This window comes from Mustela nivalis (genome assembly GCF_964662115.1).
Source record: "Mustela nivalis genome assembly, chromosome: 5".
In the NCBI taxonomy this organism is placed as follows: domain Eukaryota; kingdom Metazoa; phylum Chordata; class Mammalia; order Carnivora; family Mustelidae; genus Mustela; species Mustela nivalis.
This window is the reverse complement of record NC_139024.1, coordinates 13807949-13824153: the sequence shown is the minus strand read 5'-3', so window position 1 is coordinate 13824153 and position 16205 is coordinate 13807949. Positions and strand designations below refer to the sequence as shown.

At 39.0% G+C, this 16205-nt stretch overlaps 1 long non-coding RNA gene across 6 annotated transcripts in view; it reads right to left on the bottom strand.

Moving 5' to 3' along the window:
- LOC309864494 overlaps positions 1-16205 on the bottom strand; it is a 52018-nt gene that overhangs the window by 24139 nt on the left and 11674 nt on the right. For 3 of the 6 annotated variants that reach the window (XR_014311571.1, XR_014311574.1, XR_014311576.1), the window contains 2 exons: positions 16098-16178; positions 6558-6793 (listed from right to left, as the gene is read on the bottom strand). This is a non-coding gene — a long non-coding RNA (uncharacterized lncRNA). Of the gene's footprint in view, positions 1-6557; positions 6794-13015; positions 13102-14000; positions 14108-16097; positions 16179-16205 lie in introns of all 6 variants that reach the window. The other 3 variants (XR_014311572.1, XR_014311573.1, XR_014311575.1) reach the window with 3 other exon arrangements.

The following is a 16205-nucleotide window of genomic DNA, read 5'->3' as shown; positions in this document are numbered from 1 at the left end:
AGATGTATTTCAACAATACCAAAATATATGAACAAGTTTGTTCACTGTGGCATTATGTCTAACTGCAAAATAGAGGAAATGTCTCATTGCTCATAAATAGAATAGTTAAATATAGTAAATTATGTCCACATAATGGAAAACTCTGCAACTGAAAAAAAAAGTAGAAAAAGTTCTATGAACATATGATATGGAGTGACTTTTAAAATACATTGTTAAGTGAAAAAAATCAAGTTGGAAGGATATATATTTTTGTTTTTTTTTTTAAAGATTTTATTTATTTATTTGACAGAGAGAAATCACAAGTAGACAGAGAGGCAGGCAGAGAGAGAGAGAGGGAAGCAGGCTTCCCGCTGAGCAGAGAGCCTGATGCGGGACTCGATCCCAGGACCCCGAGATCATGACCTGAGCCGAAGGCAGCGGCTTAACCCACTGAGCCACCCAGGCGCCCCAGGATATATATTCTTGTATATATACTTTGTATGCATATACAATACATATATTTTGTATATTTTATATAAAATTATATAAAATGGATGGGAAGAGAAAACGTATGTATTTAGTTTTTGTCTAAAAAGCAGCCTAGGAAGGAAGGATATATCCAAAATGAATGGCATCACTGAGAACGAAAGGGCTGTGAGAAAAGAGATCAAACAAAGAAATTTCTCTGTTATATCTATTCATATAATCTTTACTTTTCAATAATGTTAGTACTTTAGCAGTCAAAAAATAAAAACAGATCCATAAGGACCAGAGGGAAAAAGGAAAATAGAACACATTTAGGAAAAAAGAAAACTATATCTATATCAAATTAATAATATAACAATAAAGGATAAAATTGAATAACTTTTTAAGAAGATTTTGTTTATATATTTGAGAGAAGGAGAGAGCATGAGCGAGGGGAGGGGCAAAGGGAGAGGGAGAGAGACACTCTCCAGCAGACTCCCCCCTACCTGCCCATCCTCCCGCCGCCCTCCCCACTACCCTGCGCTGAGCACTGAGTCCATCTCAGGGCTCAATCTTATGACCCTGAGATCATGTCCTGAGCCAAAATCAAGAGTTAGTCGCCTAATTCACTGAGTCAACCAGTTGTCCCCAAAGTAACTTTTGAATATAGTACTCCGATGGTACCCCAAGTGGAATATATGCTAAGGATAGAAATAACTGCCAAGAAATTGTGAAGTTTACTCGATTTGTTTGTTGTTGAAAGTGATATTACTGGAGGAATAAAAAATTTTATTGTAAAATAGAGTCAATGAATAAGTGTGTTGACATTGTTGAACAAGACACAAATATGAAATTGAGGATGGAGATGAAGAATCTTATATGTTGAATTGGACCTTGAGATATCAGTGTGAACTATCTCTTATTCTCTTCTCTCTCTCTCTCTCTCTCTCTCTCTCTCTATATATATATATATATATAAAACATATATATTTGTCTGTCTGTGTATACACACACACACACACACACACACACACCCACATAGTCTAGAGGCAGTGAGAACTCCAGCACTTATCCTTGCAAATTAAAGCAAGGAAATGATGAGAAGAGGGTAGAACATTTTGTTTTGCCACAAAATTAGAAAATTCATTAAAACGTATAAGCACAAGATCCAGGGGTTATTACAGGTAAAATATGGGTGGATTTGAATTTAAAAATTAATCAAAAGAATTTATTATAAGATATTAAGTTTTTAAAAATAATGTGAGTTCCTCTCCCTGATATGAGGAAGTGGAGCTGCAACATGGGGGGTTAAGGGGGTAGGAGAAGAACCAATGAAACAAGATGGGGTTGGGAGGGAGACAAACCATAAGTGACTCTTAATCTCACAAAACAAACTGAGGGTTGCTAGGGGAAGGGGGGTTGGACGAGGGGGAGGTTATGGACATTGGGGAGGGTATGTGCTATGGTGAGTGCTGTGAAGTCTGTAAAACTGGCGATTCACAGACCTGTACCCCTGGGGATAAAAATACATTATATGTTTATAAAAAAATAAAAAAAATAATAAAAATTTTAAAAATGAGGAAAAAAATAATGTGAGTTTCTAATTTTTTTAAGCAGGGAAGGAAAGAAGGAATTGACTTCTTTACAAAAGAATACCAGCTAATAGATCAAGAAGGAATTACAGAATTAGGAAATCATTGTTTTAGAATTCTCAATGTAATAATTCATTCAGACAAGAATTGCCAACTGATGCTAAAACCATTGGGTAAGATGTGTTTGTTTAACAAGATAATCTTGAAGTCTTCAATTATTGCCCCAAACATTACCAACCGCGAAGTGTAAGAAGACGTCTTTTCAGAAGAGAAAACCTAGAGACCAAACTCCGCAGTAATTGGACAAACGTATTATTTGCTTCCTAATGTGATGCATTGAAAAGTATACCTATGGAGTGAAATTTTTTGCCCGAAAAATATTTCAAACAGTATCTAATCATGAGGAAACAATCAGATAAATCCTAATTATGGGCACATATTAATGTGGGACATTATGCAGAACAACTTGGCTGGATAATTCAAAAATATCAATGTCACAAAGGTAATGTGTAGATTAATTATTCTAGCTTAAAGAAATGTAAAAAGAGGGGCACCTGGATGATTCAGTCTTTAAGCATCTGCTTTTGGCTCATGTCATGATCCCAGGGTCCTGGGTTTAGGCTCCCTGCTCAGCAGGGAACATGCTTCTCCCTCTCCCACTCCCCCTGCCTGTGTTCCCTCTATCACTCTCTCTCTCTCTCTCTCTCTCTCTCTGTCAAATAAATAAATAAAATCTTAAAAAAAAAAAAGAAATCTAAAAAGACATCCCGTCAGTCAAAGAATTAACACCTCTATGCAGAGTACATAGCAGGGTTTGGGAGAAACATTTGATTAACTCATTTTTCTTATGCATCACAAGAGTGTCTACCTTCAAAGTAAAGATACTGTCTCTACTGTGACCACACCAGCACTTAGCTAAATTTATCATTTATTTTTTTAAAAGATTTATTTATTTATTTGACAGACAGAAATCACAAGTAGGCAGAGAGGCAGGGAGATAGAGAGAGGAGGAAGCAGGCTCCCTGCAGAGCAGAGAGCTCGATTCAGGGGCTTGATCCCAGGACCCTGGGAACATGACCTGAGCTGAAGGCAGAGGCTTTAACCCACTGAGCCACCCAGGTGCCTCTAAATTTATCATTTAAAGTTTATCCTTTCTAACATCTACTCTAGAGAACAAATTGCTGTTAGGAAACTTTATTCCAAGGAATGGGCAAAAAACTCAAAATGGCTCAAAGCTACTTGTTGGTTCACAGGACTGGAAAGTCAAGGGTCGCTCTGGCATGAGCTCTGGAACTGAAAAAAATATTATCAGCTCTGCCTTATCTCTGCTTCCCTCTGAAGTGATGATCTCATTCTATGGGGCCAACCAAGATAGCCATCCACCGCTTAAGATTCACAGCGTCTCGGTAGCAACAACCAGAGAACGGCTTCCTATCCAGGAGTACAAATGCAAATACCAACGCCACAAGACTGATAACCCGGTATCAATCAGGTGCCTGATCATTGAATGGATCTCTGGGGTTCTGGGGTGCTGTGTGTGTGTGTATACACATGTCTGTGTGCATGGGTGGTAGAAGGAGAGAGGGGTTTTTTTTTGTTTTGTTTTTTGCTTTTTAAAATTTCATTTATTTATTTGTCAGACAGCGAGAGAGCACAAGCGGGGGGAACAGCAGAGGGAGAGGAGAAAGCAGGCTCTCTGCTGAGCGGGGAACTCAAAGCAGGGCATGATCCCTGGACCATGGGACCATGACCTGAGCCAAAGGCAGATGCTTAACCATCTGAGCCACCCAGGTGCCCTAATTAATTAATTTTTTTAAAAGGTTTTATTTATTTGAGAGAAAGAGAGAGAGAGCGCAAGAGCGCGCATGGCCAGGGGGAGGGGCAGAGGGAGAAGAAGTAGACTCCCCACTGAACAGGAAGCCCAAAGCCTGTCTCAGTCCCAGGACCCTGGGCTCATGACCTGAGCTGAAGGCATACACCTAACTGACTGAGCCACCCAGGCACCCCAGAAGGAGTGAGTTCTTTGGTCAAATAGAAGCCATTTTATATCCATATGTAAGATGAAGGGGGAAATGTGGTTGACAGCCCCACCAGCACCGACAGAATTGGAAGGGCACGGTTCCCCTACAGACGGATGGTAGGCAGTCAAAATCTTGCAGAATTTCCCTTCCTGATACCAAATATTCAGGTACTACTCACATTACACAGGACTGAAAGTTTGTGGCTTTGTTTCTGATTCAAGACTGTTCAAGTTACTCCTTTTCCGAATTTTAGACTCCACTTTCCAATTATCTTAACATATGTCTTTCCTTTCCAACTCCAGTCTACTTCTGAAAACATTTAGGGCCAGAAAGACCTGACCTTGAATCTCCACTCTCCCATGTCCTAATGGGGTATCTTCTAGTGATTTACTTAACACCTCTAAATCCTAGATTTTCTAATCTGTAATGGGAATAATAACAGGATCTTACTCGTAAATATGTTTTGTGAAGTTAATCATGTAAAGATTTTAACACATGACTGGTCACATAGGAAAGACTCCAAAAGGTTTATTATTATTACTCTTATCAATCATAAAATTGCTCTTGGGAAGATGAAAATAATTGCAAAAAAGATCATAAATACTTTAAATATGACTATCTTTATAATTTATAACTTCTGATGAGTCATATCATTAAGTTTCACAAGTAATTTCCTTGTCATTTATTTATAGTTTTAAATGTAAGAATGAGAAATCCAGAGAGGTACTATGCCTGAGACGTATTGTTGAGTAATACATCACTGTGAGATAAGATGTCACATGCATGTTTTAACGAAAACATGAGTCGATACATCAACCCAAACTTCGTAAGCGCTATGTGCCAGGCGATGTGCTTTATTTTAAAAGGTCTGGATCAAGGATCCAGCTTTTGTTAAATGGTGAGAGCACCATGGCACATTCTGCTAATAATGAAATATTATGCAATTATGTAAAGGACGGTTTGAGTGGATTGAAGGGTGAGCTGTATAATGAGAAGCTAATTACAGGGAGAGGTCCTGGCTGCAGATATTTGCAGACTATTTCTTGGTTGACAAAATGCAGAGTATTTATGTAACATTTATGGGAATTGTTTCCTTTATAGAATGAAATGGTGAAGCAAAAGACTGTTATCTTAAATCAAGAGGAAGGATTCTCTGTGCCCATTATTTCAAACTCAGATTTCATGTTCTTTCATAATCAACTGAAACACAAATGATGATTTTGCCACCTGTGTACAAGTAGAGCTGAGAAAGATGAATATGCAATTATGTTCTCCCTGTAAGTATATGTAATTTGTGGATGCTTAATGAACTCCTTTCTGACTCTAAAGTTTTTGTAATAAACCATGCCTTGCCCATGAAACAAAATATAGAATCACCAACAGTAGAACTGTATACTTTCTACCCTGTATTTGATGACTCAGTCCTTGCTCAGTGTGCCTAAAAGATCTCAAAAGGTTTGACAAAGCAACACTCTCCCTCTCCTCCCAACGTGGTCCAGCCTCCAAGAAGCTAAGGTAGTCACTAGAACCATCTGAACTCAACTAAGGAAAGTTAGACTAGAATAAACAGATCTTGAATACCAGCACTGTGGGGACTGTGAAATGTTGGTGTTAGTTTTGAGAAGTCTAGGTCCTCATCAGGTAGCTTTAGAAGCTAATTGGCATATGTAGGATTATAGTTGATTATTGTATATTTCAAACCAAAAATCAAGTCCTACATTTAACATGTGGTTTTAGAAATGGGATGGAAGATATGTAATCCAGGCTGCCCCAGAATATCTTATTTGAATGATCATGATAGATATACATATGAAATATAATAACCACGATAGAAATTTAGTTTTTTGCCATACTTTGCAGTTTGTAAATTGCCTTCACATACATTAGTACCTTCCGCATTAGCCTGTGAGCATCTCAAGAGCAGAGATTTTCATTCATTCATGTTGTAACCTTCAGGCCTCACACATTCTGTGGGTGCTCTCTCATAAGTTTCCGATGCTACTAATTATAGTAAGAGAGCCCTCTTCCTCACAGGTCCTGGTCTTGACTCCACAATCTCTACAGTTAACTTCTAAATTTAATAATCCTGGTGTTTTCTCTTTTATCCCATCCATAGGGGTGAACCTAGGTCCTGCAGTTACCCTCTCTGTGAATCACTAGTCCTATCTATTTAAATGTTCAGGTCCCTAATGGACAATTCTTCAAATTAAACCCTGTTATATTAACTGGTGTGGCTTTTCTTTCTTGCCTGGATCCTGACTAGTAGAGAAAAAGGGATTGAAACAATGCCTGAAAGACTAGGTAAGTGCCCTGAGTTCATCATGTTGAAAGCTTACCTGGAGGGGATGCGTGGGTGGCTCAGTAGGTTAAGCATCTGCCTTTGGGTCAGATCATGACCTCAGGGTTCTGGGTTCTAGCCCCATGGCTCCTGTTGTCTCCCTCTCTCAAATAAATAAGTAAAATCTTAATAATAAAAAAAAAAGAAATAAAGAAAGCTTACCTATATACTTAATATCCAGAACATTGTACACAAATGCTTTTTTTCTTTTAATAAACTCTTCCACTGGGTCTTGCTGGTGTTAGCTTCCACTTCCACTGCTCCTGCTGGTGAATGCGCGACGGTTTCTTATAATATTAACCAGGAATTTTCTGATGCTGGCTAATTTCCTTGGAAATAGTTGCCGTTGGCTTCAGTTTTTCCCACCTTATTTTGCAGTGTTCTTGTTCTTGTGGTTGCTAGGAGAAAGAGAAATACATGAAGAATTAAGACAAACATTTCCTTCAGTCCATTCCCTTGATGGAAAGAAAAAGAAGTGTATAAAACTGAGAGTCCAAGCCTGGTTATCAACTGCATTGTAAGATAAACGATCAGGTGAATTGGTCTTTAGCTTCTTAGTTTTATTGGGCACACTGAAGAAACTTAGGTCTCTTTGTGTTGACATGGAACAATAATGACCAGCACTGGGGACTCTTTTTAAAGAAAGTGTTTCAGAAATTCTGAAAAAAATCTTTCTGATGAGTCAAATTTTAAAGCTAGCTGACTTCATTTGTTTTGACCTAAAAAGAGGCAACTACTCTAGAGACTAAGGTATTGCACACCCTTTCTTTAAGAACCCAGTTTGGTTGCCATCTAACTCATATTTACTGAATAATTCCCACATCCCACCCATCGGCAATCTCCTTGCCAAACCTGTGACTAGATGGAAAGACAGTGCGGTCATTGTTATAGTCCTTCCTTCAATATTCCTTTTTTTTTTTTTTTAAAGATCTTATTTATTTATTGACAGATAGAGATCACAAGTAGGCAGAGAGGCAGGCAGAGCGAGAGAGAGGAGGAAGCAGGCTCCCTGCTGAGCAGAGAGCCCGACTGGGGGCTCCATCCCAGGACCCTGGGATCATGACCCAAGCTGAAGGCAGAGCCTTTAACCCACTGAGCCACCGAAATGCCCCTCAATATTCCTTCTTTGGCCATTACAAGCAATCATTCTTTTTGGCAAGATATTCCTTTTTACTGGCATTTTCAAATAAGGTCTTAAAATACCTTCAAATCACAGCCTTCTAAAAAGAGAATAAACCTCTGGAAATCACATAAGTCCTTCATACCTCCAGTTCCAAGTCTAGCACTCTCTTGCTTTCATCCAATAAGCTTTTTGATCACCTGCTGGGTGCCAGGCCCTGTGTCCCTGTGCCGAGTACTGGAAAGAGAGACAGCCCAGATCGAGAGGCTGCAGTGGGGGACATCACAGCTTCTTAAGATGGATATATATGTATAAAACAAGATGGGATGTGGTGACTAACAAAAAAGGGAAACAAATAGAGAGCACTGAAAGTTCAGAGAAGGACAGGAAGAGGTGACATTTGGATTTAATTGGATGCTGTGTGTTTCATCATACAGCCAAGTGGCTGGCATGTTCACAGCAGCAGGATGGAATAGACCTAAATGAGTTAAGACTTGAATAAGATCTACACACTAAATAGGAACCAAAACTTAGGGAAATGAATCTAGCTGTAGGTTCTTTTTTTTTTTTTTCTTTAAAGATTTTATTTATTTGTCAGAAAGAGAGAGAGAGAGAGCACAAGTGGGGGGAGCAGCAGGCAGGGGGAGAAGCAGACTCCCTGCTGAACAAGGAGCTGGACACAGACCTCCATCCCAGGACCCTGGAACCATGACCTCAGCCAAAGGCATCTGATACGCTTAACCAATTGAGCCACGTGGGCATCTCCATAGGTTCTTTTTCTTAAAGTGCGATTCAGCTGTATGTCCATCAGAATTATCTGGATGCTTCTAAAAATCTAGATTTCTAAGATCAATTCCCAGGGTTTCTGATTTATTAGCAAGCAAAAGAGTGCAAAAATCTATTTAACATACACGGCAGCTGATGCACATGAGTTTCTAAATCTGAGAGTCCCGATGCAGGAACTTGATGTCAGGCAGCAAGTGGCAGTGTCAAGGAGTTGCTGAAGTTAGGATCATCCTCTATGGCAGACGGACAAACAGAGCACAGCACAGGGTCAGGAAACCCATGAGAAGACAAGATGCAGGTCCAGACAGGCCTGCAACAAGGCATTCTGTTCCCTTTTATATGGCCCAAGTTATTTGGGATTTCGAATTTAGGACCTTATGGTAGGTGAGCATATGGAGAGAAAGTCAACTGGAAAACACCAAGTAGAGCCCACAGACTTGGGCATGGGAACGCATAGGCAGGATTTAGTTCCTGGAAATGGGGGACAAGGTAAGAAAGACCAAGGCCGAATTACTAAAAGCACAACCAGAAGAGCATTTCCTTTAGTAAGCTTTAAATTCTGGGTTCATGACCAAAAACACTTAAAGTGTTTTATGATATGGGTTCCTGAGCCCCACACTGAACCTGTGAAAATCAGAATCTCTTGGCATGGATCCCAGAAATATGCCTTTTAATAGCAGTTCTTCTAGGTCATTCTGCTATTACTCAGGTTGGAGGAGGACTAAACAAAGACTCCTCAAGCTTTTCTTCTTTCACCACAACCATCACAGCTACTCCCACCAAACAAAGGTCATGGCTGAGCTATCGTTGGACCCTAGGGGTCGATGCTGAGAAGGAAAGAATTTGTGGATTGGTTGGCCAACACAGTGAGTTCATGGTGGAGAAAATGTGTGCTTGAAAGTTCTGTGGCCAATAAGAGATTTCCAGCACAGAAAGTCATCCAAGTTTGTTGTGTAACAACATTTATGATAGTTCTTTGGGGCATTAATACTTAAAACAATTTTTAAAAAATTCCCTTTTGTCTATTCTCTTGCTCCATCTCAACAAAGATCATTTTCAGGTATCACTGAGCCTTCTCCCTGTTCGAGATTTTTTTCATGGAGTGAAAATTGACAAAGAACAGTGTTGAGAATGGTGTTAAATTAAATGGCACTGGCATTAGACTATTTGTTTGTTTCACGGTTTCACACCACATGCTATTTTTTAAGTGAATTTTACCTTTAATTTTAGTTTTAATTTTTTTTTTTTATAAACATATATTTTTATCCCCAGGGGTACAGGTCTGTGAATCACCAGGTTTTTATCTCTACCTGAGACACAAATGGCATTGATAAATCACCCAGAAGCGAAGGATGAGCTAGAAAGGAGGTAGCCATGCCAAGCTTCATAGCAGATAAACCTCTCTTCGTAAGGAAAGGAGCAGTAAAATCACAAGACAATCTGTTTCAAAAATCAGTAAATTTATGCTAAATAGTGTCCAGTTCCATGAGATGCCACCCAGTTGAAATGGAGCCAGGCCACCTGATTCCTTCTTCTACTGGTAAAGACTGTGTCACAGAAACCAGCTGCCATGGATGTTGTTCAGAACGCTGTCCCTGAAAAGAACTCTGGGCCATCTGTGCTTGCGGTTCTATTAATAGATTGTTCTCCAAACCATAGACTTTCATCCAGTAACCTCACATCAAGACTCTTTCAAATATGAGATTTGGAGAACATCATTGATGGGCATTTCTTGTGATCCACTGGGAGGGCATTTTTCAAAGTGATGCTTTGAAAGAAAGAGGTGACCAGGATGTGTTGGGAACCCAACAAGAGGGTGAACTTGCTAAGTACAGAAACCTGTCTTTGCACCTCTATCCTGCCAGGGTCGGCACCATGCCTGACCAAACAGCATGTGTTGAATTGTACTGAAGCACCTTGGAAGTGCCAAGTATAGTGCAAGAAATTTTACGAGGTTGTTTCCTAAGGAGAGAAAAAGTAGTTTTTATTGTCCTAATGAAAGATAAGAAATCTTAGGTTCATCTGCTTAATAACTTACTCAAGTTGATACAAGTTGATACAAATAGTGGCAAATCTAAGATGTACATATAGCTGCTGACTTCACTTCTCTATTTGGCAGTTTTCAGCATTTTATGCTTTTTCTTTATTTTTTTCTTTCTTCCCTGTTTTTTTTTTTTTTTTGGCAATACTCTAGAAGTGCAGTTGTCATTGTGATTTGTTTCTCCTAGGCCAAGCTTTGACACACATTCTCCATGACTCTTGAGAGAAAGGTGAAATGACTAACAGAATGAGGCTGAAGTAGCAATGAGATAACTTTCTAAATTTATTTTTAGGAAATAAAGAGGCTTAAAACATGTGGAAATAATAACAGAGGATATGAGACGCCAGATAAATTCAAACCAGGCCAAAAAATATATTTCATAAACTTAGAAGAAATAGTGAGATACACTAAAGGAAAGAATATTTATTACATTTAAGTATTTCCTTAAGACTTTTGCTAATGCCATTAGTTTCTTTTCAAGACTCTAGTTAGTGGCTTCCAGAAACATTGAAAGCATATCTAAAGACATTTAGGTGAAAAGTGGAAGGAACATCACCAGATGTAACATGCTGCTGAGGAAAGAAGTATATGTAAGCCAAGGTTGCCCCTGACCACATGTCCCTTATGCTACTGGTCCACCATGGCTCCAATCTTAAGAACAGTATCAGAGGTTCCTGGGTGGTTCAGTCCATTGAGCTGCTAACTCTTGATTTCAGCTCAAGTCATGACCTCATGGCTGTGGGATTGAGCCCCTTGTCAGGCTCCCTGCTCAATGCAGAGTCTGCTTGAGAGTCTCTGGCTCTCCCTCTGCCTCTCCCTGCTCACATGCTCTCTTTATCTCAAATAAATTTTTTTTTTTAAAAGAACAGCATCAACTATGAGACTTGATTAATGTAGGTAGAACTTATGAAGATGGAATTAATAAAGTTATATATATATATATATATATATATATATATATATATATATATAAAATGGAAACCAGAGTTGAAAATCTAAGCAGACAAAACCATTTAAGCCACATAAAATTAAATCTAGCTTATTTCAAGAATGTCAGCTAAACTCAACTTGGATTATTTCTTGTGAATACCTCTACTACTCATAAATGAAACAAGTCATCATCCTAAATTGGCATAAGATAATCACTTTAAACCACTCCCTTGCCATCTGGAAATTGACATTGTAATTACCACTCACTGTAAAGGTGAAACAATGTGTCCATTTTCACTTCAAAAGCCATCCCCTGACCATCATGTCTCTGAACTTCAGACCAGCCTGGGTGTGAAGACTCCCTGTGTGATTTTTTTTTTCCCCTCACTCAGTAAAATATGCATATCTAGTAAAGTTTTCTGAATTTTCTTTTGCCTATATATAATGTGTGTGTGTGTGTATAAAAAAATAAAATATTATCATACATCATAACATAATATATATTTATAATACTAGCATATAATTATATATTTATATATAACACATAACAATACTTTCAAGAACAGGAAAAGTAAGAGAGGAGATTATTAAAATATGCTTAAAAAATCTGACACAGAAGTTGGGATATAAATCAAGTGAAAAAAGAGTCTAAGAAACACAATTCATTCAGTTATGCATTCATCTCCCAGACAGTGATAAGCGTTAGAGACAAAATGAGGTTCAGTATCTTTTCAACCTTAGGTATGTTTTTGGCTCGGTGAAGAAGATGTAAGTATTCAACATGCCTTATGTTGGGAGAAGAATTAGAAAAGACTCCTAACAATGGGTAAATGAATATGTAAAATTGGAACTTTGACAAATGAGAATCCTTGAAGTACATTTTGAAGACTAAACACACACATACAGAAATAGATAAAAAGGAGAAACTAGGAAATATGGAGAAAATAAAGAATTTAAAGTTTATTTTAAAACACAAGATAAGAGTGATCAAGTTGTTCCTGGGGCCAAATTTTGGTTTAGGAGCTGTACCTTACCACTGCAACACAAGGTGAACTGTGGTTCACTGAGGAAAACCTTTCCAAGGTATTCTAGAAGCAATTTAGAACCTCGTTTCATGCTAGTGTGGTCAGTAAAAGACGACTTTTTAGTTTTGCTTTATTTTTATTTGTCAATATTAAAATTGAGAACAGTAATTGACAAAGATGCTTCTAATTCCTTTCTTGTGTAGAAATATTGTATAGAAGAGAAAGACCTTCCAAAAATGGCAAAGAGACCCTGGAAAGGCAGCACTCCAAAGTAACAGCCAAGAAGAGAATAATGTCCTCAGATGTTAAAAGAATTAAGAAATAGCAGAGGAAATTTTCACTTAACATCAAAAAAGAGACATTGTATCAGTAACATGGAGGGTAGAAGAAAGAGGGAAAATGTCTCCAAATCATCTGGGTGGTGTTACAACACCACATCACACACACACACGCACACACACACACACACACACACACGTGCGCCCACACACACGCCACTCAGGCATCAACAATCTGATGTATTCACGAGAGTGACATCTCCTGGGACTGAGAATCAGGGCCCTGACAAGCCACTCTTGTAATTAAGGAGAAGTGTGTGTCTGTATACAGACATCAAAAGATCATTAAAAGAGTGCAAGTAACAGAAAAATTAAGGCAAATGGACATGCCAGGATTGCGGGGGTGGGGTGGGGCGGGGTGGTGGTCAGGCTAGAATTACCTTTTTCCCTAGCGAAGTGTCAGCATCAAAGCAGTTGAGTTTCTAGAGGAATGTCACTCTGTCTGCTTCCAGGGCTTGTCAATGGGCTGTAGGTAGTAAGGAAATTTAATAATTTTTCCTCTGTGTTTGTTTTCCATATCAGGGGTTAATTTTTATTTACTGATGGAAACCATAAACCAGAGGAAAATTTCTGTTTTAGCATGTTGTTAGGAAAAGGAATTTCAACCAAGTACATTTGAAGATCTAATTGGCTCTCTTAAGCAACTTGTGGATCAGCACCATTCCATCTAGCAAATAGAGAGACTCTCCAAGGAGTTCTAGGAAATGGAAGGTTTTTACTGGAAGAAGGTTGGAGCAAGAATTGATTAGCAAAACAAAAGAAAGGATGGTTTAAGGCCAGGACATCTTTTGTCCAGGAAGGAAAGGCAGATGAAGATGACCTGAGTAGTGCTGATCAGAAAATTCAGATTGACTCTTAAAAGGCTACAATTCCTGGAATAGGATGAAACAGTAATTAAGCCTGAGTTTGTTGTCAATGGGGACAGATGAGGCCAATTTGGGCTTATTTGTTCTCGTTTATCAATGTCTGTACTGTGGGTTTATTTCTTTACCATCTGAAATATTCCAAATGTTCGTCTTTCATTAGATCCTCTTTCTTTTCTTTCTTTTTTTTTTTAAGATTTTATTTATTTATCAGAGAGAGAGGGGGAGAGAGCGAGCACAGGCAGACAGAATGGCAGGCAGAGGCAGAGGGAGAAGCAGGCTCCCTGCTGAGCAAGGAGCCCGATGTGGGACTCGATCCCAGGACGATGGGATCATGACCTGAGCCGAAGGCAGCTGCTTAACCAACTGAGCCACCCAGGCGTCCCAGATCCTCTTTCTTCAAGTAAAAATCAGTTGAGTGTTAATACTTCATATCAGGAACAAACAAACAAACACATTTTTAATGAACAGCATACTCATCTTTGGTCTCTGCTGAAATCACCTGCATGAGTTTAACTTGCAAACAAGTTTAAGGCTTAGCGGATCCTTTGATAACACATGATGATGAGAGAACCTTGCCTCCAGCTCGCTTCTGAGCTCCTGGCCTCCCTAAATTGGCACAAACACAACCTTCAGTGACCTTTGGAATAGTGAAAGTGCATGAATCATCCCGGTAAGGAAACTGGACTGAGGCAGCTGTGCCCCCTGGTTTTCAAAGCCTTCACTCCTTCTTGCTCACACTTCAGCAGTGAAACTACCTATAGATCCAGATACTTTATCAACTCAGGTAAAACATTCCTGCCTTTAGCAACTAGAGTAAACATATGATTTAAAACTCTATGCAGCTCACCAAGATCAAGAGAATGACTTATTTGAAAATGCTTGTATAAAAAATATTCAGTTTCCAAAATCTATTGGACCATTGCCACTCAAAATGAAGATTCATATGATATATTGCACTCCTACACAGACAAATACTTCAAGATGGCCGTTTCATAATTACTTCTTTGGTCTCCATCATTAATTATAGATGTCCGTTCCTAGATCTCATTTGTCCATTACACTAGACTGCAAAGACTGGGATTTCCTGACTCTTCATGAAAAATGATTGAATTAATTTGAATCATGTTGAAGTTGGGAAAATAGTTGGGCTTTAGGTTAATGAAGATGATGTTTCTGAAAAAAAAAATGAGGAAAATGCATCTGTTACTGAAGTATATTTTATCCCATATTAAGTAACAATATTATTTTCATAAATAAGAGGAGCAGCCTAGAAGTTTTTCCAAGTTATTGATACAGTAACTCATATAAGAAATAAGATGAATACAGATGTGGAAATGTTGGGGTTTGGAGCAAATGGTCAAGAAAGAAATCTCTAGTCATCTTAGGTGCAAAAAGGTGGTTTTATTAAAGCACAGAGACAGGACCTATGGGCAGAAAGAGCTGCAGTGGGATTGTGATTGGTGAATGATTATATACCTTCAAGTTGGGAGGGGGTTAGAGACAACACAACCCTCCAAGGTATTTTAGAAACAAGGTTTCCAGGACCCTAAGGGGGTTAGCTATTTTTAGGAAAAGGTCTTTTATTACTGTTAAGTAAAACCTCAGTCATAAGACCCTTCAGATGTGTATCAATGGGCGAGATGTTTGGTGGATGATTGTCCACATATATCTTCAGGCGGGGTAGAGATAAAGCCAGTTTCCAAAGGAATTTCTGTATGTTTAAAGTAGACTCCCAGGTTCCTGGGGTGGGGTCAGGACAATGTTAAGCCAAGATTGTCTTTTGCCCTTAGCAAAGTGTCAATGATGAGACAGCTGAGCTCCCAGAGGAAGCTCACTCTGCCTATTTCAAGGACTTGTCAATGAGCTGTTAGTAGTAAGGAAATTTAATTTTTTTCTTTAGCCTTTGTTCCCCACATCAAATACTTTAAAGGGCCAGTTCAGAAATTTTCTATCATTTTCCCTGTAGATAAATAGTAACCCTCAAGTCCCTACTCCAGTATCACTTTTGTGAGGTCTTTGTAAATGTCAGAACGACCTCCCCGTGTGGAGGGAGCTCTCTCCCCTGAGCCTTATGGGAGGCATGTTAAAAAGAAACAGGCCCCAAATGGAGTCACTCATACTAAGCGCTACAAAGACTTATGCCTAATCTAATTGCAATTTCAGCCTCTGCTAGGAGTGGAATTTTAAACCAATCAGTCTTGAATTTCCTGATCAGCCCTTAGTGAAGTAATGGGCAGGATGAGTTCTCCTGTCCTTCTCCCTAAGGGAAGGTGACTCTGCCTGAAACTATCCTGTCTCTTTTTTTTTTTCCCCAATAACCTCTTCATCCCATTTTCCATCCGCCTATAAAGACCTTTCATTTGTACAACTCCCTGGGAGCTCCGTCCTATTTGCTAGAATGCGATGTTGTTACCTAGCTCATGAATCATTGAATAAAGCCAATTAGATCTTTAAATTTACTCAGCTGTATCTTGTTTTTTAACATCTCTAGGCCAATCTTGTTACATTTAGTTTGTAGAATGACAAATTTAGGATCCATGTCAGTAGCAAATGAGGACTCCTAAATCCTGGAGGATGATAGTTGTGCTGGACTTACCAGTTTACTGGTACTGGTATAGGAGTTGGGTAGGGTAGGTGTAGAGGCCACTTTTAGGCAACAGGCATGAGCAATATAAGCCTGGAAAGCAAAAAGGCCCACAGTGAC